Below are 25,386 nucleotides of genomic sequence, written 5' to 3'. Positions count from 1 at the left end.
GAAACTTCTTTGTGTTCTGTGAAATCATCTCACAGAGTTACAGCTTTCCCCTCAAGAAGCCTTTCGCTAGGACAGTTCTTTTGGAATTGGCAAAGTGATATTTGGAAGCCCATAGAGGGCTATGGTGAAAAAGGAAATATCCTCCGATGAAATATGGAAAGAAGCTTTCTGAGAAACTGCTCTGTGATATGTGACTTCCACTCACAGAGTTACATCTGTATTTCGTGGATCTCTTTGCTAGCCTTATTTCTGTGGTATCTGAAAGTAGATATTTGGAATCCCTTTGAAGACTATAGGGCCAAAGGAAATATCCTCCGATAACAAAGAGAAAGAAGCTTTCTGAGAAACTTCTTTGTGTTCTGTGAAATCATCTCACAGAGTTACAGCTTTCCCCTCAAGAAGCCTTTCGCTAAGACAGTTCTTGTGGAATTGGCAAAGTGATATTTGGAAGCCCATAGAGGGCTATCATGAAAAAGGAAATATCCTCCGATGAAATCTGGAAAGAAGCTTTCTGAGAAACTGCTCTGTGATATGTGACTTCCACTCACAGAGTTACATCTGTATTTCGTGGATCTCTTTGCTAGCCTTATTTCTGTGGAATCTGAGAACAGATATTTCGGATCCCTTTGAAGACTATAGGGCCAAAGGAAATATCCTCCGATAACAAAGAGAAAGAAGCTTTCTGAGAAACTTCTTTGTGTTCTGTGAAATCATCTCACAGAGTTACAGCTTTCCCCTCAAGAAGCCTTTCGCTAGGACAGTTCTTGTGGAATTGGCAAAGTGATATTTGGAAGCCCATAGAGGGCTATGGTGAAAAAGGAAATATCCTCCGAGGAAATCTGGAAAGAAGCTTTCTGAGAAACTGCTCTGTGATATGTGACTTCCACTCACAGAGTTACATCTGTATTTCGTGGATCTCTTTGCTAGCCTTATTTCTGTGGAATCTGAAAGCAGATATTTAGAATCCCTTTGAAGACTATAGGGCCAAAGGAAATATCCTCCCATAACAAAGAGAAAGAAGCTTTCTGAGAAACTTCTTTGTGTTCTGTGAAATCATCTCACAGAGTTACAGCTTTCCCCTCAAGAAGCCTTTCGCTAAGACAGTTCTTGTGGAATTGGCAAAGTGATATTTGGAAGCCCATAGAGGGCTATGGTGAAAAAGGAAATATCCTCCGATGAAATCTGGAAAGAAGCTTTCTGAGAAACTGCTCTGTGATATGTGACTTCCTCTCACAGAGTTACATCTGTATTTCGTGGATCTCTTTGCTAGCCTTATTTCTGTGGAATCTGAGAACAGATATTTCGGATCCCTTTGAAGACTATAGGGCCAAAGGAAATATCCTCCGATAACAAAGAGAAAGAAGCTTTCTGAGAAACTTCTTTGTGTTCTGTGAAATCATCTCCCAGAGTTACAGCTTTCCCCTCAAGAAGCCTTTCGCTAGGACAGTTCTTGTGGAATTGGCAAAGTGATATTTGGAAGCCCATAGAGGGCTATGGTGAAAAAGGAAATATCCTCCGATGAAATCTGGAAAGAAGCTTTCTGAGAAACTGCTCTGTGATATGTGACTTCCACTCACAGAGTTACATCTGTATTTCGTGGATCTCTTTGCTAGCCTTATTTCTGTGGAATCTGAGAACAGATATTTCGGATCCCTTTGAAGACTATAGGGCCAAAGGAAATATCCTCCCATAACAAAGAGAAAGAAGCTTTCTGAGAAACTTCTTTGTGTTCTGTGAAATCATCTAACAGAGTTACAACTTTCCCCTCAACAAGCCTTTCGCTAAGACAGTTCTTGTGGAATTGGCAAAGTGATATTTGGAAACCCATAGAGGGCTACGGTAAAAAAGGAAATATCCTCAGATGAAATCTGGAAAGAAGCTTTCTGAGAAACTGCTCTGTGATATGTGACTTCCACTCACAGAGTTACATCTGTATTTCGTGGATCTCTTTGCTAGCCTTATTTCTGTGGAATCTGAGAGCAGATATTTAGAATCCCTGTGAAGACTATAGGGCCAAAGGAAATATCCTCCCATAACAAAGAGAAAGAAGCTTTCTGAGAAACTTCTTTGTGTTCTGTGAAATCATCTCACAGAGTTACAGCTTTCCCCTCAAGAAGCCTTTCGCTAAGACAGTTCTTGTGGAATTGGCAAAGTGATATTTGGAAGCCCATAGAGGGCTATGGTGAAAAAGGAAATATCCTCCGATGAAATCTGGAAAGAAGCTTTCTGAGAAACTGCTCTGTGATATGTGACTTCCACTCACAGAGTTACATCTGTATTTCGTGGATCTCTTTGCTAGCCTTATTTCTGTGGAATCTGAGAATAGATATTTCGGATCCCTTTGAAGACTATAGGGCCAAAGGAAATATCCTCCCATAACAAAGAGAAAGAAGCTTTCTGAGAAACTTCTTTGTGTTCTGTGAAATCATCTCACAGAGTTACAGCTTTCTCCTCAAGAAGCCTTTCGCTAAGACAGTTCTTGTGGAATTGGCAAAGTGATATTTCGAAGCCCATAGAGGGCTATGGTGAAAAAGGAAATATCCTCCGATGAAATCTGGAAAGAAGCTTTCTGAGAAACTGCTCTGTGATATGTGAATTCCACTCACAGAGTTACATCTGTATTTCGTGGATCTCCTTACTAGCCTTATTTCTGTGGAATCTGAGAACAGATATTTCGGATCCCTTTGAAGACTATAGGGCCAAAGAAAATATCCTCCGATAACAAAGAGAAAGAAGCTTTCTGATAAACTTCTTTGTGTTCTGTGAAATCATCTCACAGAGTTACAGCTTTCCCCTCAAGAAGCCTTTCGCTAGGACTGTTCTTGTGGAATTGGCAAAGTGATATTTGGAAGCCCATAGAGGGCTATGGTGAAAAAGGAAATATCCTCCGATGAAATCTGGAAAGAAGCTTTCTGAGAAACTGCTCTGTGATATGTGACTTCCACTCACAGAGTTACATCTGTATTTCGTGGATCTCTTTGCTAGCCTTATTTCTGTGGTATCTGAAAGTAGATATTTGGAATCCCTTTGAAGACTATAGGGCCAAAGGAAATATCCTCCGATAACAAAGAGAAAGAAGCTTTCTGAGAAACTTCTTTGTGTTCTGTGAAATCATCTCACAGAGTTACAGCTTTCCCCTCAAGAAGCCTTTCGCTAAGACAGTTCTTGTGGAATTGGCAAAGTGATATTTGGAAGCCCATAGAGGGCTATCATGAAAAAGGAAATATCCTCCGATGAAATCTGGAAAGAAGCTTTCTGAGAAACTGCTCTGTGATATGTGACTTCCACTCACAGAGTTACATCTGTATTTCGTGGATCTCTTTGCTAGCCTTATTTCTGTGGAATCTGAAAGCAGATATTTAGAATCCCTTTGAAGACTATAGGGCCAAAGGAAATATCCTCCGATAACAAAGAGAAAGAAGCTTTCTGAGAAACTTCTTTGTGTTCTGTGAAATCATCTCACAGAGTTACAGCTTTCCCCTCAAGAAGCCTTTCGCTAAGACAGTTCTTGTGGAATTGGCAAAGTGATATTTGGAAGCCCATAGAGGGCTATGGTGAAAAAGGAAATATCCTCCGATGAAATCTGGAAAGAAGCTTTCTGAGAAACTGCTCTGTGATATGTGACTTCCACTCACAGAGTTACATCTGTATTTCGTGGATCTCTTTGCTAGCCTTATTTCTGTGGAATCTGAGAACAGATATTTCGGATCCCTTTGAAGACTATAGGGCCAAAGGAAATATCCTCCGATAACAAAGAGAAAGAAGCTTTCTGAGAAACTTCTTTGTGTTCTGTGAAATCATCTCCCAGAGTTACAGCTTTCCCCTCAAGAAGCCTTTCGCTAGGACAGTTCTTGTGGAATTGGCAAAGTGATATTTGGAAGCCCATAGAGGGCTATGGTGAAAAAGGAAATATCCTCAGATGAAATCTGGAAAGAAGCTTTCTGAGAAACTGCTCTGTGATATGTGACTTCCACTCACAGAGTTACATCTGTATTTCGTGGATCTCTTTGCTAGCCTTATTTCTGTGGAATCTGAGAACAGATATTTCGGATCCCTTTGAAGACTATAGGGCCAAAGGAAATATCCTCCCATAACAAAGAGAAAGAAGCTTTCTGAGAAACTTCTTTGTGTTCTGTGAAATCATCTCACAGAGTTACAGCTTTCCCCTCAAGAAGCCTTTCGCTAAGACAGTTCTTGTGGAATTGGCAAAGTGATATTTGGAAGCCCATAGAGGGCTATCATGAAAAAGGAAATATCCTCCGATGAAATCTGGAAAGAAGCTTTCTGAGAAAATGCTCTGTGATATGTGACTTCCACTCACAGAGTTACATCTGTATTTCGTGGATCTCTTTGCTAGCCTTATTTCTGTGGAATCTGAGAACAGATATTTCGGATCCCTTTGAAGACTATAGGGCCAAAGGAAATATCCTCCGATAACAAAGAGAAAGAAGCTTTCTGAGAAACTGCTCTGTGATATGTGACTTCCACTCACAGAGTTACATCTGTATTTCGTGGATCTCTTTGCTAGCCTTATTTCTGTGGAATCTGAAAGCAGATATTTAGAATCCCTTTGAAGACTATAGGGCCAAAGGAAATATCCTCCCATAACAAAGAGAAAGAAGCTTTCTGAGAAACTTCTTTGTGTTCTGTGAAATCATCTCACAGAGTTACAGCTTTCCCCTCAACAAGCCTTTCGCTAAGACAGTTCTTGTGGAATTGGCAAAGTGATATTTGGAAGCCCATAGAGGGCTATGGTGAAAAAGGAAATATCCTCCGATGAAATCTGGAAAGAAGCTTTCTGAGAAACTGCTCTGTGATATGTGACTTCCACTCACAGAGTTACATCTGTATTTCGTGGATCTCTTTGCTAGCCTTTTTTCTGTGGAATCTGAGAACAGATATTTCGGATCCCTTTGAAGACTATAGGGCCAAAGGAAATATCCTCCGATAACAAAGAGAAAGAAGCTTTCTGAGAAACTTCTTTGTGTTCTGTGAAATCATCTCCCAGAGTTACAGCTTTCCCCTCAAGAAGCCTTTCCCTAGGACAGTTCTTGTGGAATTGGCAAAGTGATATTTGGAAGCCCATAGAGGGCTATGGTGAAAAAGGAAATATCCTCCGATGAAATCTGGAAAGAAGCTTTCTGAGAAACTGCTCTGTGATATGTGACTTCCACTCACAGAGTTACATCTGTATTTCGTGGATCTCTTTGCTAGCCTTATTTCTGTGGAATCTGAGAGCAGATATTCAGAATCCCTGTGAAGACCATAGGGCCAAAGGAAATATCCTCCCATAACAAAGAGAAAGAAGCTTTCTGAGAAACTTCTTTGTGTTCTGTGAAATCATCTCACAGAGTTACAGCTTTCCCCTCAAGAAGCCTTTCGCTAGGACAGTTCTTTTGGAATTGGCAAAGTGATATTTGGAAGCCCATAGAGGGCTATGGTGAAAAAGGAAATATCCTCCGATGAAATATGGAAAGAAGCTTTCTGAGAAACTGCTCTGTGATATGTGACTTTCACTCACAGAGTTACATCTGTATTTCGTGGATCTCTTTGCTAGCCTTATTTCTGTGGAATCTGAAAGCAGATATTTAGAATCCCTTTGAAGACTATAGGGCCAAAGGAAATATCCTCCCATAACAAAGAGAAAGAAGCTTTCTGAGAAACTTCTTTGTGTTCTGTGAAATCATCTCCCAGAGTTACAGCTTTCCCCTCAAGAAGCCTTTCGCTAGGACAGTTCTTGTGGAATTGGCAAAGTGATATTTGGAAGCCCATAGAGGGCTATGGTGAAAAAGGAAATATCCTCCGATGAAATCTGGAAAGAAGCTTTCTGAGAAACTGCTCTGTGATATGTGACTTCCACTCACAGAGTTACATCTGTATTTCGTGGATCTCTTTGCTAGCCTTATTTCTGTGGAATCTGAGAACAGATATTTCGGATCCCTTTGAAGACTATAGGGCCAAAGGAAATATCCTCCCATAACAAAGAGAAAGAAGCTTTCTGAGAAACTTCTTTGTGTTCTGTGAAATCATCTAACAGAGTTACAGCTTTCCCCTCAACAAGCCTTTCGCTAAGACAGTTCTTGTGGAATTGGCAAAGTGATATTTGGAAGCCCATAGAGGGCTACGGTGAAAAAGGAAATATCCTCAGATGAAATCTGGAAAGAAGCTTTCTGAGAAACTGCTCTGTGATATGTGACTTCCACTCACAGAGTTACATCTGTATTTCGTGGATCTCTTTGCTAGCCTTATTTCTGTGGAATCTGAGAGCAGATATTTAGAATCCCTGTGAAGACTATGGGGCCAAAGGAAATATCCTCCCATAACAAAGAGAAAGAAGCTTTCTGAGAAACTTCTTTGTGTTCTGTGAAATCATCTCACAGAGTTACAGAGTTCCCCTCAAGAAGCCTTTCGCTAGGACTGTTCTTGTGGAATTGGCAAAGTGATATTTGGAAGCCCATAGAGGGCTATGGTGAAAAAGGAAATATCCTCCGATGAAATCTGGAAAGAAGCTTTCTGAGAAACTGCTCTGTGATATGTGACTTCCACTCACAGAGTTACATCTGTATTTCGTGGATCTCTTTGCTAGCCTTATTTCTGTGGAATCTGAGAGCAGATATTCAGAATCCCTGTGAAGACCATAGGGCCAAAGGAAATATCCTCCCATAACAAAGAGAAAGAAGCTTTCTGAGAAACTTCTTTGTGTTCTGTGAAATCATCTCACAGAGTTACAGCTTTCCCCTCAAGAAGCCTTTCGCTAAGACAGTTCTTGCGGAATTGGCAAAGTGATATTTGGAAGCCCATACAGGGCTATGGTGAATAAGGAAATATCCTCAGATGAAATCTGGAAAGAAGCTTTCTGAGAAACTGCTCTGTGACATGTGACTTCCACTCACAGAGTTATATCTGTATTTCGTGGATCTCTTTGCTAGCCTTATTTCTGTGGAATCTGAGAGCAGATATTTAGAATCCCTGTGAAGACTATAGGGCCAAAGGAAATATCCTCCCATAACAAAGAGAAAGAAGCTTTCTGAGAAACTTCTTTGTGTTCTGTGAAATCATCTCACAGAGTTACAGCTTTCCCCTCAAGAAGCCTTTCGCTAAGACAGTTCTTTTGGAATTGGCAAAGTGATATTTGGAAGCCCATAGAGGGCTATGGTGAAAAAGGAAATATCCTCCGATGAAATCTAAAAAGAAGCTTTCTGAGAAACTGCTCTGTGATATGTGACTTCCACTCACAGAGTTACATCTGTATTTCGTGGATCTCTTTGCTAGCCTTATTTCTGTGGAATCTGAGAATAGATATTTCGGATCCCTTTGAAGACTATAGGGCCAAAGGAAATATCCTCCCATAACAAAGAGAAAGAAGCTTTCTGAGAAACTTCTTTGTGTTCTGTGAAATCATCTCACAGAGTTACAGCTTTCTCCTCAAGAAGCCTTTCGCTAAGACAGTTCTTGTGGAATTGGCAAAGTGATATTTCGAAGCCCATAGAGGGCTATGGTGAAAAAGGAAATATCCTCTGATGAAATCTGGAAAGAAGCTTTCTGAGAAACTGCTCTGTGATATGTGACTTCCACCCACAGAGTTACATCTGTATTTCGTGGATCTCTTTGCTAGCCTTATTTCTGTGGAATCTGAGAACAGATATTTCGGATCCCTTTGAAGACTATAGGGCCAAAGGAAATATCCTCCCATAACAAAGAGAAAGAAGCTTTCTGAGAAACTTCTTTGTGTTCTGTGAAATCATCTAACAGAGTTACAGCTTTCCCCTCAACAAGCCTTTCGCTAAGACAGTTCTTGTGGAATTGGCAAAGTGATATTTGGAAGCCCATAGAGGGCTACGGTGAAAAAGGAAATATCCTCAGATGAAATCTGGAAAGAAGCTTTCTGAGAAACTGCTCTGTGATATGTGACTTCCACTCACAGAGTTACATCTGTATTTCGTGGATCTCTTTGCTAGCCTTATTTCTGTGGAATCTGAGAGCAGATATTTAGAATCCCTGTGAAGACTATGGGGCCAAAGGAAATATCCTCCCATAAAAAAGAGAAAGAAGCTTTCTGAGAAACTTCTTTGTGTTCTGTGAAATCATCTCACAGAGTTACAGCTTTCCCCTCAAGAAGCCTTTCGCTAGGACTGTTCTTGTGGAATTGGCAAAGTGATATTTGGAAGCCCATAGAGGGCTATGGTGAAAAAGGAAATATCCTCCGATGAAATCTGGAAAGAAGCTTTCTGAGAAACTGCTCTGTGATATGTGACTTCCACTCACAGAGTTACATCTGTATTTCGTGGATCTCTTTGCTAGCCTTATTTCTGTGGAATCTCAGAGCAGATATTCAGAATCCCTGTGAAGACCATAGGGCCAAAGGAAATATCCTCCCATAACAAAGAGAAAGAAGCTTTCTGAGAAACTTCTTTGTGTTCTGTGAAATCATCTCACAGAGTTACAGCTTTCCCCTCAAGAAGCCTTTCGCTAAGACAGTTCTTGCGGAATTGGCAAAGTGATATTTGGAAGCCCATACAGGGCTATGGTGAATAAGGAAATATCCTCAGATGAAATCTGGAAAGAAGCTTTCTGAGAAACTGCTCTGTGACATGTGACTTCCACTCACAGAGTTATATCTGTATTTCGTGGATCTCTTTGCTAGCCTTATTTCTGTGGAATCTGAGAGCAGATATTTAGAATCCCTGTGAAGACTATAGGGCCAAAGGAAATATCCTCCCATAACAAAGAGAAAGAAGCTTTCTGAGAAACTTCTTTGTGTTCTGTGAAATCATCTCACAGAGTTACAGCTTTCCCCTCAAGAAGCCTTTCGCTAAGACAGTTCTTTTGGAATTGGCAAAGTGATATTTGGAAGCCCATAGAGGGCTATGGTGAAAAAGGAAATATCCTCCGATGAAATCTAAAAAGAAGCTTTCTGAGAAACTGCTCTGTGATATGTGACTTCCACTCACAGAGTTACATCTGTATTTCGTGGATCTCTTTGCTAGCCTTATTTCTGTGGAATCTGAGAATAGATATTTCGGATCCCTTTGAAGACTATAGGGCCAAAGGAAATATCCTCCCATAACAAAGAGAAAGAAGCTTTCTGAGAAACTTCTTTGTGTTCTGTGAAATCATCTCACAGAGTTACAGCTTTCTCCTCAAGAAGCCTTTCGCTAAGACAGTTCTTGTGGAATTGGCAAAGTGATATTTCGAAGCCCATAGAGGGCTATGGTGAAAAAGGAAATATCCTCCGATGAAATCTGGAAAGAAGCTTTCTGAGAAACTGCTCTGTGATATGTGACTTCCACCCACAGAGTTACATCTGTATTTCGTGGATCTCTTTGCTAGCCTTATTTCTGTGGAATCTGAAAACAGATATTTCGGATCCCTTTGAAGACTATAGGGCCAAAGGAAATATCCTCCGATAACAAAGAGAAAGAAGCTTTCTGATAAACTTCTTTGTGTTCTGTGAAATCATCTCACAGAGTTACAGCTTTCCCCTCAAGAAGCCTTTCGCTAGGACTGTTCTTGTGGAATTGGCAAAGTGATATTTGGAAGCCCATAGAGGGCTATGGTGAAAAAGGAAATATCCTCCGATGAAATCTGGAAAGAAGCTTTCTGAGAAACTGCTCTGTGATATGTGACTTCCACTCACAGAGTTACATCTGTATTTCGTGGATCTCTTTGCTAGCCTTATTTCTGTGGTATCTGAAAGCAGATATTTGGAATCCCTTTGAAGACTATAGGGCCAAAGGAAATATCCTCCCATAAAAAAGAGAAAGAAGCTTTCTGAGAAACTTCTTTGTGTTCTGTGAAATCATCTCACAGAGTTACAGCTTTCCCCTCAAGAAGCCTTTCGCTAAGACAGTTCCTGTGGAAGTGGCAAAGTGATATTTGGAAGCCCATAGAGGGCTATGGTGAAAAAGGAAATATCCTCCGATGAAATCTGGAAAGAAGCTTTCTGAGAAACTGCTCTGTGATATGTGACTTCCACTCACAGAGATACATCTGTATTTCGTGGATCTCTTTGCTAGCCTTATTTCTGTGGAATCTGAGAACAGATATTTCGGATCCCTTTGAAGACTATAGGGCCAAAGGAAATATCCTCCCATAACAAAGAGAAAGAAGCTTTCTGAGAAACTTCTTTGTGTTCTGTGAAATCATCTCACAGAGTTACAGCTTTCCCCTCAACAAGACTTTCGCTAAGACAGTTCTTGTGGAATTGGCAGAGTGATATTTGGAAGCCCATAGAGGGCTATGGTGAAAAAGGAAATATCCTCAGATGAAATCTGGAAAGAAGCTTTCTGAGAAACTGCTCTGTGATATGTGACTTCCACTCACAGAGTTACATCAGTATTTCGTGGATCTCTTTGCTAGCCTTATTTCTGTGGAATCTGAGAGCAGATATTTAGAATCCCTGTGAAGACTATAGGGCCAAAGGAAATATCCTCCCATAACAAAGAGAAAGAAGCTTTCTGAGAAACTTCTTTGTGTTCTGTGAAATCATCTCACAGAGTTACAGCTTTCCCCTCAACAAGCCTTTCGCTAAGACAGTTCTTGTGGAATTGGCAAAGTGATATTTGGAAGCCCATAGAGGGCTACGGTGAAAAAGGAAATATCCTCAGATGAAATCTGGAAAGAAGCTTTCTGAGAAACTGCTCTGTGATATGTGACTTCCACTCACAGCATTACATCTGTATTTCGTGGATCTCTTTGCTAGCCTTATTTCTGTGGAATCTGAGAGCAGATATTCAGAATCCCTGTGAAGACCATAGGGCCAAAGGAAATATCCTCCCATAACAAAGAGAAAGAAGCTTTCTGAGAAACTTCTTTGTGTTCTGTGAAATCATCTCACAGAGTTACAGCTTTCCCCTCAAGAAGCCTTTCGCTAAGACAGTTCTTGCGGAATTGGCAAAGTGATATTTGGAAGCCCACACAGGGCTATGGTGAATAAGGAAATATCCTCAGATGAAATCTGGAAAGAAGCTTTCTGAGAAACTGCTCTGTGATATGTGACTTCCACTCACAGAGTTATATCTGTATTTCGTGGATCTCTTTGCTAGCCTTATTTCTGTGGAATCTGAGAGCAGATATTTAGAATCCCTGTGAAGACTATAGGGCCAAAGGAAATATCCTCCCATAACAAAGAGAAAGAAGCTTTCTGAGAAACTTCTTTGTGTTCTGTGAAATCATCTCACAGAGTTACAGCTTTCCCCTCAAGAAGCCTTTCGCTAAGACAGTTCCTGTGGAAGTGGGAAAGTGATATTTGGAAGCCCATAGAGGGCTATGGTGAAAAAGGAAATATCCTCCGATGAAATCTGGAAAGAAGCTTTCTGAGAAACTTCTTTGTGTTCTGTGAAATCATCTCACAGAGTTACAGCTTTCCCCTCAACAAGACTTTCGCTAAGACAGTTCTTGTGGAATTGGCAGAGTGATATTTGGAAGCCCATAGAGGGCTATGGTGAAAAAGGAAATATCCTCAGATGAAATCTGGAAAGAAGCTTTCTGAGAAACTGCTCTGTGATATGTGACTTCCACTCACAGAGTTACATCTGTATTTCGTGGATCTCTTTGCTAGCCTTATTTCTGTGGAATCTGAGAGCAGATATTTAGAATCCCTGTGAAGACTATAGGGCCAAAGGAAATATCCTCCCATAACAAAGAGAAAGAAGCTTTCTGAGAAACTTCTTTGTGTTCTGTGAAATCATCTCACAGAGTTACAGCTTTCCCCTCAACAAGCCTTTCGCTAAGACAGTTCTTGAGGAATTGGCAAAGTGATATTTGGAAGCCCATAGAGGGCTACGGTGAAAAAGGAAATATCCTCAGATGAAATCTGGAAAGAAGCTTTCTGAGAAACTGCTCTGTGATATGTGACTTCCACTCACAGCATTACATCTGTATTTCGTGGATCTCTTTGCTAGCCTTATTTCTGTGGAATCTGAGAGCAGATATTCAGAATCCCTGTGAAGACCATAGGGCCAAAGGAAATATCCTCCCATAACAAAGAGAAAGAAGCTTTCTGAGAAACTTCTTTGTGTTCTGTGAAATCATCTCACAGAGTTACAGCTTTCCCCTCAAGAAGCCTTTCTCTAAGACAGTTCTTGCGGAATTGGCAAAGTGATATTTGGAAGCCCATACAGGGCTATGGTGAATAAGGAAATATCCTCAGATGAAATCTGGAAAGAAGCTTTCTGAGAAACTGCTCTGTGATATGTGACTTCCACTCACAGAGTTATATCTGTATTTCGTGGATCTCTTTGCTAGCCTTATTTCTGTGGAATCTGAGAGCAGATATTTAGAATCCCTGTGAAGACTATAGGGCCAAAGGAAATATCCTCCCATAACAAAGAGAAAGAAGCTTTCTGAGAAACTTCTTTGTGTTCTGTGAAATCATCTCACAGAGTTACAGCTTTCCCCTCAAGAAGCCTTTCGCTAAGACAGTTCCTGTGGAAGTGGGAAAGTGATATTTGGAAGCCCATAGAGGGCTATGGTGAAAAAGGAAATATCCTCCGATGAAATCTGGAAAGAAGCTTTCTGAGAAACTGCTCTGTGATATGTGACTTCCACTCACAGAGTTACATCTGTATTTCGTGGATCTCTTTGCTAGCCTTATTTCTGTGGAATCTGAGAGTAGATATTTCGGATCCCTTTGAAGACTATAGGGCCAAAGGAAATATCCTCCGATAACAAAGAGAAAGAAGCTTTCTGATAAACTTCTTTGTGTTCTGTGAAATCATCTCACAGAGTTACAGCTTTCCCCTCAAGAAGCCTTTCGCTAGGACTGTTCTTGTGGAATTGGCAAAGTGATATTTGGAAGCCCATAGAGGGCTATGGTGAAAAAGGAAATATCCTCCGATGAAATCTGGAAAGAAGCTTTCTGAGAAACTGCTCTGTGATATGTGACTTCCACTCACAGAGTTACATCTGTATTTCGTGGATCTCTTTGCTAGCCTTATTTCTGTGGTATCTGAAAGCAGATATTTGGAATCCCTTTGAAGACTATAGGGCCAAAGGAAATATCCTCCCATAAAAAAGAGAAAGAAGCTTTCTGAGAAACTTCTTTGTGTTCTGTGAAATCATCTCACAGAGTTACAGCTTTCCCCTCAAGAAGCCTTTCGCTAAGACAGTTCCTGTGGAAGTGGCAAAGTGATATTTGGAAGCCCATAGAGGGCTATGGTGAAAAAGGAAATATCCTCCGATGAAATCTGGAAAGAAGCTTTCTGAGAAACTGCTCTGTGATATGTGACTTCCACTCACAGAGATACATCTGTATTTCGTGGATCTCTTTGCTAGCCTTATTTCTGTGGAATCTGAGAACAGATATTTCGGATCCCTTTGAAGACTATAGGGCCAAAGGAAATATCCTCCCATAACAAAGAGAAAGAAGCTTTCTGAGAAACTTCTTTGTGTTCTGTGAAATCATCTCACAGAGTTACAGCTTTCCCCTCAACAAGACTTTCGCTAAGACAGTTCTTGTGGAATTGGCAGAGTGATATTTGGAAGCCCATAGAGGGCTATGGTGAAAAAGGAAATATCCTCAGATGAAATCTGGAAAGAAGCTTTCTGAGAAACTGCTCTGTGATATGTGACTTCCACTCACAGAGTTACATCAGTATTTCGTGGATCTCTTTGCTAGCCTTATTTCTGTGGAATCTGAGAGCAGATATTTAGAATCCCTGTGAAGACTATAGGGCCAAAGGAAATATCCTCCCATAACAAAGAGAAAGAAGCTTTCTGAGAAACTTCTTTGTGTTCTGTGAAATCATCTCACAGAGTTACAGCTTTCCCCTCAACAAGCCTTTCGCTAAGACAGTTCTTGTGGAATTGGCAAAGTGATATTTGGAAGCCCATAGAGGGCTACGGTGAAAAAGGAAATATCCTCAGATGAAATCTGGAAAGAAGCTTTCTGAGAAACTGCTCTGTGATATGTGACTTCCACTCACAGCATTACATCTGTATTTCGTGGATCTCTTTGCTAGCCTTATTTCTGTGGAATCTGAGAGCAGATATTCAGAATCCCTGTGAAGACCATAGGGCCAAAGGAAATATCCTCCCATAACAAAGAGAAAGAAGCTTTCTGAGAAACTTCTTTGTGTTCTGTGAAATCATCTCACAGAGTTACAGCTTTCCCCTCAAGAAGCCTTTCGCTAAGACAGTTCTTGCGGAATTGGCAAAGTGATATTTGGAAGCCCACACAGGGCTATGGTGAATAAGGAAATATCCTCAGATGAAATCTGGAAAGAAGCTTTCTGAGAAACTGCTCTGTGATATGTGACTTCCACTCACAGAGTTATATCTGTATTTCGTGGATCTCTTTGCTAGCCTTATTTCTGTGGAATCTGAGAGCAGATATTTAGAATCCCTGTGAAGACTATAGGGCCAAAGGAAATATCCTCCCATAACAAAGAGAAAGAAGCTTTCTGAGAAACTTCTTTGTGTTCTGTGAAATCATCTCACAGAGTTACAGCTTTCCCCTCAAGAAGCCTTTCGCTAAGACAGTTCCTGTGGAAGTGGGAAAGTGATATTTGGAAGCCCATAGAGGGCTATGGTGAAAAAGGAAATATCCTCCGATGAAATCTGGAAAGAAGCTTTCTGAGAAACTTCTTTGTGTTCTGTGAAATCATCTCACAGAGTTACAGCTTTCCCCTCAACAAGACTTTCGCTAAGACAGTTCTTGTGGAATTGGCAGAGTGATATTTGGAAGCCCATAGAGGGCTATGGTGAAAAAGGAAATATCCTCAGATGAAATCTGGAAAGAAGCTTTCTGAGAAACTGCTCTGTGATATGTGACTTCCACTCACAGAGTTACATCTGTATTTCGTGGATCTCTTTGCTAGCCTTATTTCTGTGGAATCTGAGAGCAGATATTTAGAATCCCTGTGAAGACTATAGGGCCAAAGGAAATATCCTCCCATAACAAAGAGAAAGAAGCTTTCTGAGAAACTTCTTTGTGTTCTGTGAAATCATCTCACAGAGTTACAGCTTTCCCCTCAACAAGCCTTTCGCTAAGACAGTTCTTGAGGAATTGGCAAAGTGATATTTGGAAGCCCATAGAGGGCTACGGTGAAAAAGGAAATATCCTCAGATGAAATCTGGAAAGAAGCTTTCTGAGAAACTGCTCTGTGATATGTGACTTCCACTCACAGCATTACATCTGTATTTCGTGGATCTCTTTGCTAGCCTTATTTCTGTGGAATCTGAGAGCAGATATTCAGAATCCCTGTGAAGACCATAGGGCCAAAGGAAATATCCTCCCATAACAAAGAGAAAGAAGCTTTCTGAGAAACTTCTTTGTGTTCTGTGAAATCATCTCACAGAGTTACAGCTTTCCCCTCAAGAAGCCTTTCTCTAAGACAGTTCTTGCGGAATTGGCAAAGTGATATTTGGAAGCCCATACAGGGCTATGGTGAATAAGGAAATATCCTCAGATGAAATCTGGAAAGAAGCTTTCTGAGAAACTGCTCTGTGATATGTGACTTCCACTCACAGAGTTATATCTGTATTTCGTGGATCTCTTTGCTAGCCTTATTTCTGTGGAATCTGAGAGCAGATATTTAGAATCCCTGTGAAGACTATAGGGCCAAAGGAAATATCCTCCCATAACAAAGAGAAAGAAGCTTTCTGAGAAACTTCTTTGTGTTCTGTGAAATCATCTCACAGAGTTACAGCTTTCCCCTCAAGAAGCCTTTCGCTAAGACAGTTCCTGTGGAAGTGGGAAAGTGATATTTGGAAGCCCATAGAGGGCTATGGTGAAAAAGGAAATATCCTCCGATGAAATCTGGAAAGAAGCTTTCTGAGAAACTGCTCTGTGATATGTGACTTCCACTCACAGAGTTACATCTGTATTTCGTGGATCTCTTTGCTAGCCTTATTTCTGTGGAATCTGAGAGTAGATATTTCGGATCCCTTTGAAGACTATAGGGCCAAAGGAAATATCCTCCGATAACAAAGAGAAAGAAGCTTTCTGATAAACTTCTTTGTGTTCTGTGAAATCATCTCACAGAGTTACAGCTTTCCCCTCAAGAAGCCTTTCGCTAGGACTGTTCTTGTGGAATTGGCAAAGTGATATTTGGAAGCCCATAGAGGGCTATGGTGAAAAAGGAAATATCCTCCGATGAAATCTGGAAAGAAGCTTTCTGAGAAACTGCTCTGTGATATGTGACTTCCACTCACAGAGTTACATCTGTATTTCGTGGATCTCTTTGCTAGCCTTATTTCTGTGGTATCTGAAAGCAGATATTTGGAATCCCTTTGAAGACTATAGGGCCAAAGGAAATATCCTCCCATAAAAAAGAGAAAGAAGCTTTCTGAGAAACTTCTTTGTGTTCTGTGAAATCATCTCACAGAGTTACAGCTTTCCCCTCAAGAAGCCTTTCGCTAAGACAGTTCCTGTGGAAGTGGCAAAGTGATATTTGGAAGCCCATAGAGGGCTATGGTGAAAAAGGAAATATCCTCCGATGAAATCTGGAAAGAAGCTTTCTGAGAAACTGCTCTGTGATATGTGACTTCCACTCACAGAGATACATCTGTATTTCGTGGATCTCTTTGCTAGCCTTATTTCTGTGGAATCTGAGAACAGATATTTCGGATCCCTTTGAAGACTATAGGGCCAAAGGAAATATCCTCCCATAACAAAGAGAAAGAAGCTTTCTGAGAAACTTCTTTGTGTTCTGTGAAATCATCTCACAGAGTTACAGCTTTCCCCTCAACAAGACTTTCGCTAAGACAGTTCTTGTGGAATTGGCAGAGTGATATTTGGAAGCCCATAGAGGGCTATGGTGAAAAAGGAAATATCCTCAGATGAAATCTGGAAAGAAGCTTTCTGAGAAACTGCTCTGTGATATGTGACTTCCACTAACAGAGTTACATCAGTATTTCGTGGATCTCTTTGCTAGCCTTATTTCTGTGGAATCTGAGAGCAGATATTTAGAATCCCTGTGAAGACTATAGGGCCAAAGGAAATATCCTCCCATAACAAAGAGAAAGAAGCTTTCTGAGAAACTTCTTTGTGTTCTGTGAAATCATCTCACAGAGTTACAGCTTTCCCCTCAACAAGCCTTTCGCTAAGACAGTTCTTGTGGAATTGGCAAAGTGATATTTGGAAGCCCATAGAGGGCTACGGTGAAAAAGGAAATTTCCTCAGATGAAATCTGGAAAGAAGCTTTCTGAGAAACTGCTCTGTGATATGTGACTTCCACTCACAGCATTACATCTGTATTTCGTGGATCTCTTTGCTAGCCTTATTTCTGTGGAATCTGAGAGCAGATATTCAGAATCCCTGTGAAGACCATAGGGCCAAAGGAAATATCCTCCCATAACAAAGAGAAAGAAGCTTTCTGAGAAACTTCTTTGTGTTCTGTGAAATCATCTCACAGAGTTACAGCTTTCCCCTCAAGAAGCCTTTCGCTAAGACAGTTCTTGCGGAATTGGCAAAGTGATATTTGGAAGCCCACACAGGGCTATGGTGAATAAGGAAATATCCTCAGATGAAATCTGGAAAGAAGCTTTCTGAGAAACTGCTCTGTGATATGTGACTTCCACTCACAGAGTTATATCTGTATTTCGTGGATCTCTTTGCTAGCCTTATTTCTGTGGAATCTGAGAGCAGATATTTAGAATCCCTGTGAAGACTATAGGGCCAAAGGAAATATCCTCCCATAACAAAGAGAAAGAAGCTTTCTGAGAAACTTCTTTGTGTTCTGTGAAATCATCTCACAGAGTTACAGCTTTCCCCTCAAGAAGCCTTTCGCTAAGACAGTTCCTGTGGAAGTGGGAAAGTGATATTTGGAAGCCCATAGAGGGCTATGGTGAAAAAGGAAATATCCTCCGATGAAATCTGGAAAGAAGCTTTCTGAGAAACTGCTCTGTGATATGTGACTTCCACTCACAGAGTTACATCTGTATTTCGTGGATCTCTTTGCTAGCCTTATTTCTGTGGAATCTGAGAATAGATATTTCGGATCCCTTTGAAGACTATAGGGCCAAAGGAAATATCCTCCGATAACAAAGAGAAAGAAGCTTTCTGAGAAACTTCTTTGTGTTCTGTGAAATCATCTCACAGAGTTACAGCTTTCTCCTCAAGAAGCCTTTCGCTAAGACAGTTATTGTGGAATTGGCAAAGTGATATTTCGAAGCCCATAGAGGGCTATGTTGAAAAAGGAAATATCCTCCGATGAAATCTGGAAAGAAGCTTTCTGAGAAACTGCTCTGTGATATGTGACTTCCACTCACAGAGATACATCTGTATTTCGTGGATCTCTTTGCTAGCCTTATTTCTGTGGAATCTGAGAACAGATATTTCGGATCCCTTTGAAGACTATAGGGCCAAAGGAAATATCCTCCCATAACAAAGAGAAAGAAGCTTTCTGAGAAACTTCTTTGTGTTCTGTGAAATCATCTCACAGAGTTACAGCTTTCCCCTCAACAAGACTTTCGCTAAGACAGTTCTTGTGGAATTGGCAGAGTGATATTTGGAAGCCCATAGAGGGCTATGGTGAAAAAGGAAATATCCTCAGATGAAATCTGGAAAGAAGCTTTCTGAGAAACTGCTCTGTGATATGTGACTTCCACTCACAGAGTTACATCTGTATTTCGTGGATCTCTTTGCTAGCCTTATTTCTGTGGAATCTGAGAGCAGATATTTAGAATCCCTGTGAAGACTATAGGGCCAAAGGAAATATCCTCCCATAACAAAGAGAAAGAAGCTTTCTGAGAAACTTCTTTGTGTTCTGTGAAATCATCTCACAGAGTTACAGCTTTCCCCTCAACAAGCCTTTCGCTAAGACAGTTCTTGAGGAATTGGCAAAGTGATATTTGGAAGCCCATAGAGGGCTACGGTGAAAAAGGAAATATCCTCAGATGAAATCTGGAAAGAAGCTTTCTGAGAGACTGCTCTGTGATATGTGACTTCCACTCACAGCATTACATCTGTATTTCGTGGATCTCTTTGCTAGCCTTATTTCTGTGGAATCTGAGAGCAGATATTCAGAATCCCTGTGAAGACCATAGGGCCAAAGGAAATATCCTCCCATAACAAAGAGAAAGAAGCTTTCTGAGAAACTTCTTTGTGTTCTGTGAAATCATCTCACAGAGTTACAGCTTTCCCCTCAAGAAGTCTTTCTCTAAGACAGTTCTTGCGGAATTGGCAAAGTGATATTTGGAAGCCCATACAGGGCTATGGTGAATAAGGAAATATCCTCAGATGAAATCTGGAAAGAAGCTTTCTGAGAAACTGCTCTGTGATATGTGACTTCCACTCACAGAGTTATATCTGTATTTCGTGGATCTCTTTGCTAGCCTTATTTCTGTGGAATCTGAGAGCAGATATTTAGAATCCCTGTGAAGACTATAGGGCCAAAGGAAATATCCTCCCATAACAAAGAGAAAGAAGCTTTCTGAGAAACTTCTTTGTGTTCTGTGAAATCATCTCACAGAGTTACAGCTTTCCCCTCAAGAAGCCTTTCGCTAAGACAGTTCCTGTGGAAGTGGGAAAGTGATATTTGGAAGCCCATAGAGGGCTATGGTGAAAAAGGAAATATCCTCCGATGAAATCTGGAAAGAAGCTTTCTGAGAAACTGCTCTGTGATATGTGACTTCCACTCACAGAGTTACATCTCTATTTCGTGGATCTCTTTGCTAGCCTTATTTCTGTGGAATCTGAGAATAGATATTTCGGATCCCTTTGAAGACTATAGGGCCAAAGGAAATATCCTCCGATAACAAAGAGAAAGAAGCTTTCTGATAAACTTCTTTGTGTTCTGTGAAATCATCTCACAGAGTTACAGCTTTCCCCTCAAGAAGCCTTTCGCTAGGACTGTTCTTGTGGAATTGGCAAAGTGATATTTGGAAGCCCATAGAGGGCTATGGTGAAAAAGGAAATATCCTCCGATGAAATCTGGAAAGAAGCTTTCTGAGAAACTGCTCTGTGATATGTGACTTCCACTCACAGAGTTACATCTGTATTTCGTGGATCTCTTTGCTAGCCTTATTTCTGTGGTATCTGAAAGCAGATATTTGGAATCCCTTTGAAGACTATAGGGCCAAAGGAAATATCCTCCCATAAAAAAGAGAAAGAAGCTTTCTGAGAAACTTCTTTGTGTTCTGTGAAATCATCTCACAGAGTTACAGCTTTCCCCTCAAGAAGCCTTTCGCTAAGACAGTTCCTGTGGAAGTGGCAAAGTGATATTTGGAAGCCCATAGAGGGCTATGGTGAAAAAGGAAATATCCTCCGATGAAATCTGGAAAGAAGCTTTCTGAGAAACTGCTCTGTGATATGTGACTTCCACTCACAGAGATACATCTATATTTCGTGGATCTCTTTGCTAGCCTTATTTCTGTGGAATCTGAGAACAGATATTTCGGATCCCTTTGAAGACTATAGGGCCAAAGGAAATATCCTCCCATAACAAAGAGAAAGAAGCTTTCTGAGAAACTTCTTTGTGTTCTGTGAAATCATCTAACAGAGTTACAGCTTTCCTCTCAACAAGACTTTCGCTAAGACAGTTCTTGTGGAATTAGCAGAGTGATATTTGGAAGCCCATAGAGGGCTATGGTGAAAAAGGAAATATCCTCAGATGAAATCTGGAAAGAAGCTTTCTGAGAAACTGCTCTGTGATATGTGTCTTCCACTCACAGAGTTACATCTGTATTTCGTGGATCTCTTTGCTAGCCTTATTTCTGTGGAATCTGAGAGCAGATATTTAGAATCCCTGTGAAGACTATAGGGCCAAAGGAAATATCCTCCCATAACAAAGAGAAAGAAGCTTTCTGAGAAACTTCTTTGTGTTCTGTGAAATCATCTCACAGAGTTACAGCTTTCCCCTCAACAAGCCTTTCGCTAAGACAGTTCTTGTGGAATTGGCAAAGTGATATTTGGAAGCCCATAGAGGGCTACGGTGAAAAAGGAAATATCCTCAGATGAAATCTGGAAAGAAGCTTTCTGAGAAACTGCTCTGTGATATGTGACTTCCACTCTAAGCATTACATCTGTATTTCGTGGATCTCTTTGCTAGCCTTATTTCTGTGGAATCTGAGAGCAGATATTCAGAATCCCTGTGAAGACCATAGGGCCAAAGGAAATATCCTCCCATAACAAAGAGAAAGAAGCTTTCTGAGAAACTTCTTTGTGTTCTGTGAAATCATCTCACAGAGTTACAGCTTTCCCCTCAAGAAGCCTTTCGCTAAGACAGTTCCTGTGGAAGTGGGAAAGTGATATTTGGAAGCCCATAGAGGGCTATGGTGAAAAAGGAAATATCCTCCGATGAAATCTGGAAAGAAGCTTTCTGAGAAACTGCTCTGTGATATGTGACTTCCACTCACAGAGTTACATCTGTATTTCGTGGATCTCTTTGCTAGTCTTATTTCTGTGGAATCTGAGAATAGATATTTCGGATCCCTTTGAAGACTATAGGGCCAAAGGAAATATCCTCCCATAACAAAGAGAAAGAAGCTTTCTGAGAAACTTCTTTGTGTTCTGTGAAATCATCTCACAGAGTTACAGCTTTCTCCTCAAGAAGCCTTTCGCTAAGACAGTTATTGTGGAATTGGCAAAGTGATATTTCGAAGCCCATAGAGGGCTATGGTGAAAAAGGAAATATCCTCCGATGAAATCTGGAAAGAAGCTTTCTGAGAAACTGCTCTGTGATATGTGACTTCCACTCACAGAGTTACATCTGTATTTCGTGGATCTCCTTGCTAGCCTTATTTCTGTGGAATCTGAGAACAGATATTTCGGATCCCTTTGAAGACTATAGGGCCAAAGGAAATATCCTCCGATAACAAAGAGAAAGAAGCTTTCTGATAAACTTCTTTGTGTTCTGTGAAATCATCTCACAGAGTTACAGCTTTCCCCTCAAGAAGCCTTTCGCTAGGACTGTTCTTGTGGAATTGGCAAAGTGATATTTGGAAGCCCATAGAGGGCTATGGTGAAAAAGGAAATATCCTCCGATGAAATCTGGAAAGAAGCTTTCTGAGAAACTGCTCTGTGATATGTGACTTCCACTCACAGAGTTACATCTGTATTTCGTGGATCTCTTTGCTAGCCTTATTTCTGTGGTATCTGAAAGCAGATATTTGGAATCCCTTTGAAGACTATAGGGCCAAAGGAAATATCCTCCCATAAAAAAGAGAAAGAAGCTTTCTGAGAAACTTCTTTGTGTTCTGTGAAATCATCTCACAGAGTTACAGCTTTCCCCTCAAGAAGACTTTCGCTAAGACAGTTCTTGTGGAATTGGCAGAGTGAAATTTGGAAGCCCATAGAGGGCTATGGTGAAAAAGGAAATATCCTCAGATGAAATCTGGAAAGAAGCTTTCTGAGAAACTGCTCTGTGATATGTGACTTCCACTCACAGAGTTACATCTGTATTTCGTGGATCTCTTTGCTAGCCTTATTTCTGTGGAATCTGAGAGCAGATATTTAGAATCCCTGTGAAGACCACAGGGCCAAAGGAAATATCCTCCCATAACAAAGAGAAAGAAGCTTTCTGAGAAACTTCTTTGTGTTCTGTGAAATCATCTCACAGAGTTACAGCTTTCCCCTCAAGAAGCCTTTCGCTAGGACAGTTCTTGTGGAATTGGCAAAGTGATATTTGGAAGCCCATAGAGGGCTATGGTGAAAAAGGAAATATCCTCCGATGAAATATGGAAAGAAGCTTTCTGAGAAACTGCTCTGTGATATGTGAATTCCACTCACAGAGTTACATCTGTATTTCGTGGATCTCTTTGCTAGCCTTATTTCTGTGGAATCTGAAAGCAGATATTTAGAATCCCTTTGAAGACTATACGGCCAAAGGAAATATCCTCCGATAACAAAGAGAAAGAAGCTTTCTGAGAAACTTCTTTGTGTTCTGTGAAATCATCTCACAGAGTTACAGCTTTCCCCTCAAGAAGCCTTTCGCTAAGACAGTTCTTGTGGAATTGGCAAAGGGATATTTGGAATCCCATAGAGGGCTATGGTGAAAAAGGAAATATCCTCAGATGAAATCTGGAAAGAAGCTTTCTGAGAAACTGCTCTGTGACATGTGACTTCCACTCACAGAGTTACATCTGTATTTCGTGGATCTCTTTGCTAGCCTTATTTCTGTGGAATCTGAAAGCAGATATTTAGAATCCCTTTGAAGACTATAGGGCCAAAGGAAATATCCTCCCATAACAAAGAGAAAGAAGCTTTCTGAGAAACTTCTTTGTGTTCTGTGAAATCATCTCCCAGAGTTACAGCTTTCCCCTCAAGAAGCCTTTCGCTAGGACAGTTCTTGTGGAATTGGCAAAGTGATATTTGGAAGCCCATAGAGGGCTATGGTGAAAAAGGAAATATCCTCCGATGAAATATGGAAAGAAGCTTTCTGAGAAACTGCTCTGTGATATGTGAATTCCACTCACAGAGTTACATCTGTATTTCGTGGATCTCTTTGCTAGCCTTATTTCTGTGGAATCTGAAAGCAGATATTTAGAATCCCTTTGAAGACTATACGGCCAAAGGAAATATCCTCCGATAACAAAGAGAAAGAAGCTTTCTGAGAAACTTCTTTGTGTTCTGTGAAATCATCTCACAGAGTTACAGCTTTCCCCTCAAGAAGCCTTTCGCTAAGACAGTTCTTGTGGAATTGGCAAAGGGATATTTGGAATCCCATAGAGGGCTATGGTGAAAAAGGAAATATCCTCAGATGAAATCTGGAAAGAAGCTTTCTGAGAAACTGCTCTGTGACTTGTGACTTCCACTCACAGAGTTACATCTGTATTTCGTGGATCTCTTTGCTAGCCTTATTTCTGTGGAATCTGAAAGCAGATATTTAGAATCCCTTTGAAGACTATAGGGCCAAAGGAAATATCCTCCCATAACAAAGAGAAAGAAGCTTTCTGAGAAACTTCTTTGTGTTCTGTGAAATCATCTCACAGAGTTACAGCTTTCCCCTCAAGAAGCCTTTCGCTAAGACAGTTCTTGTGGAATTGGCAAAGTGATATTTGGAAGCCCATAGAGGGCTATGGTGAAAAAGGAAATATCCTCCGATGAAATATGGAAAGAAGCTTTCTGAGAAACTGCTCTGTGGTATGTGACTTCCACTCACAGAGTTACATCTGTATTTCGTGGATCTCTTTGCTAGCCTTATTTCTGTGGAATCTGAAAGCAGATATTTAGAATCCCTTTGAAGACTATAGGGCCAAAGGGAATATCCTCCGATAACAAAGAGAAAGAAGCTTTCTGAGAAACTTCTTTGTGTTCTGTGAAATCATCTCACAGAGTTACAGCTTTCCCCTCAAGAAGCCTTTCGCTAAGACAGTTCTTGTGGAATTGGCAAAGTGATATTTGGAATCCCATAGAGGGCTATGGTGAAAAAGGAAATATCCTCAGATGAAATCTGGAAAGAAGCTTTCTGAGAAACTGCTCTGTGATATGTGACTTCCACTCACAGAGTTACATCTGTATTTCTTGGATCTCTTTGCTAGCCTTATTTCTGTGGAATCTGAGAACAGATATTTCGGATCCCTTTGAAGACTATAGGGCCAAAGGAAATATCCTCCGATAACAAAGAGAAAGAAGCTTTCTGAGAAACTTCTTTGTGTTCTGTGAAATAATCTCACAGAGTTACAACTTTCCCCTCAAGAAGCCTTTCGCTAAGACAGTTCTTGTGGAATTGGCAAAGTGATATTTGGAAGCCCATAGAGGGCTATGGTGGAAAAGGAAATATCCTCCGATGAAATCTGGAAAGAAGCTTTCTGAGAAACTGCTCTGTGATATGTGACTTCCACTCCCAGGGTTACATCTGTATTTCGTGGATCTCTTTGCTAGCCTTATTTCTGTGGAATCTGAGAACAGATATTTCGGATCCCTTTGAAGACTATAGGGCCAAAGGAAATATCCTCCGATAACAAAGAGAAAGAAGCTTTCTGAGAAACTTCTTTGTGTTCTGTGAAATCATCTCACAGAGTTACAGCTTTCCCCTCAAGAAGCCTTTCGCTAGGACAGTTCTTGTGGAATTGGCAAAGTGATATTTGGAAGCCCATAGAGGGCTATGGTGAAAAAGGAAATATCCTCCGAGGAAATCTGGAAAGAAGCTTTCTGAGAAACTGCTCTGTGATATGTGACTTCCACTCACAGAGTTACATCTGTATTTCGTGGATCTCTTTGCTAACCTTATTTCTGTGGAATCTGAGAACAGATATTTCGGATCCCTTTGAAGACTATAGGGCCAAAGTAAATATCCTCCGATAACAAAGAGAAAGAAGCTTTCTGAGAAACTTCTTTGTGTTCCGTGAAATCATCTCCCAGAGTTACAGCTTTCCCCTCAAGAAGCCTTTCGCTAAGACAGTTCTTGTGGAATTGGCAAAGTGATATTTGGAAGCCCATAGAGGGCTATAGTGAAAAAGGAAATATCCTCCGATGAAATCTGGAAAGAAGCTTTCAGAGAA

Source organism: Macaca fascicularis, chromosome 12 (genome assembly GCF_037993035.2).
Source record: "Macaca fascicularis isolate 582-1 chromosome 12, T2T-MFA8v1.1".
Classification (NCBI taxonomy): domain Eukaryota; kingdom Metazoa; phylum Chordata; class Mammalia; order Primates; family Cercopithecidae; genus Macaca; species Macaca fascicularis.
This window is presented reverse-complemented; position numbering follows the sequence as displayed.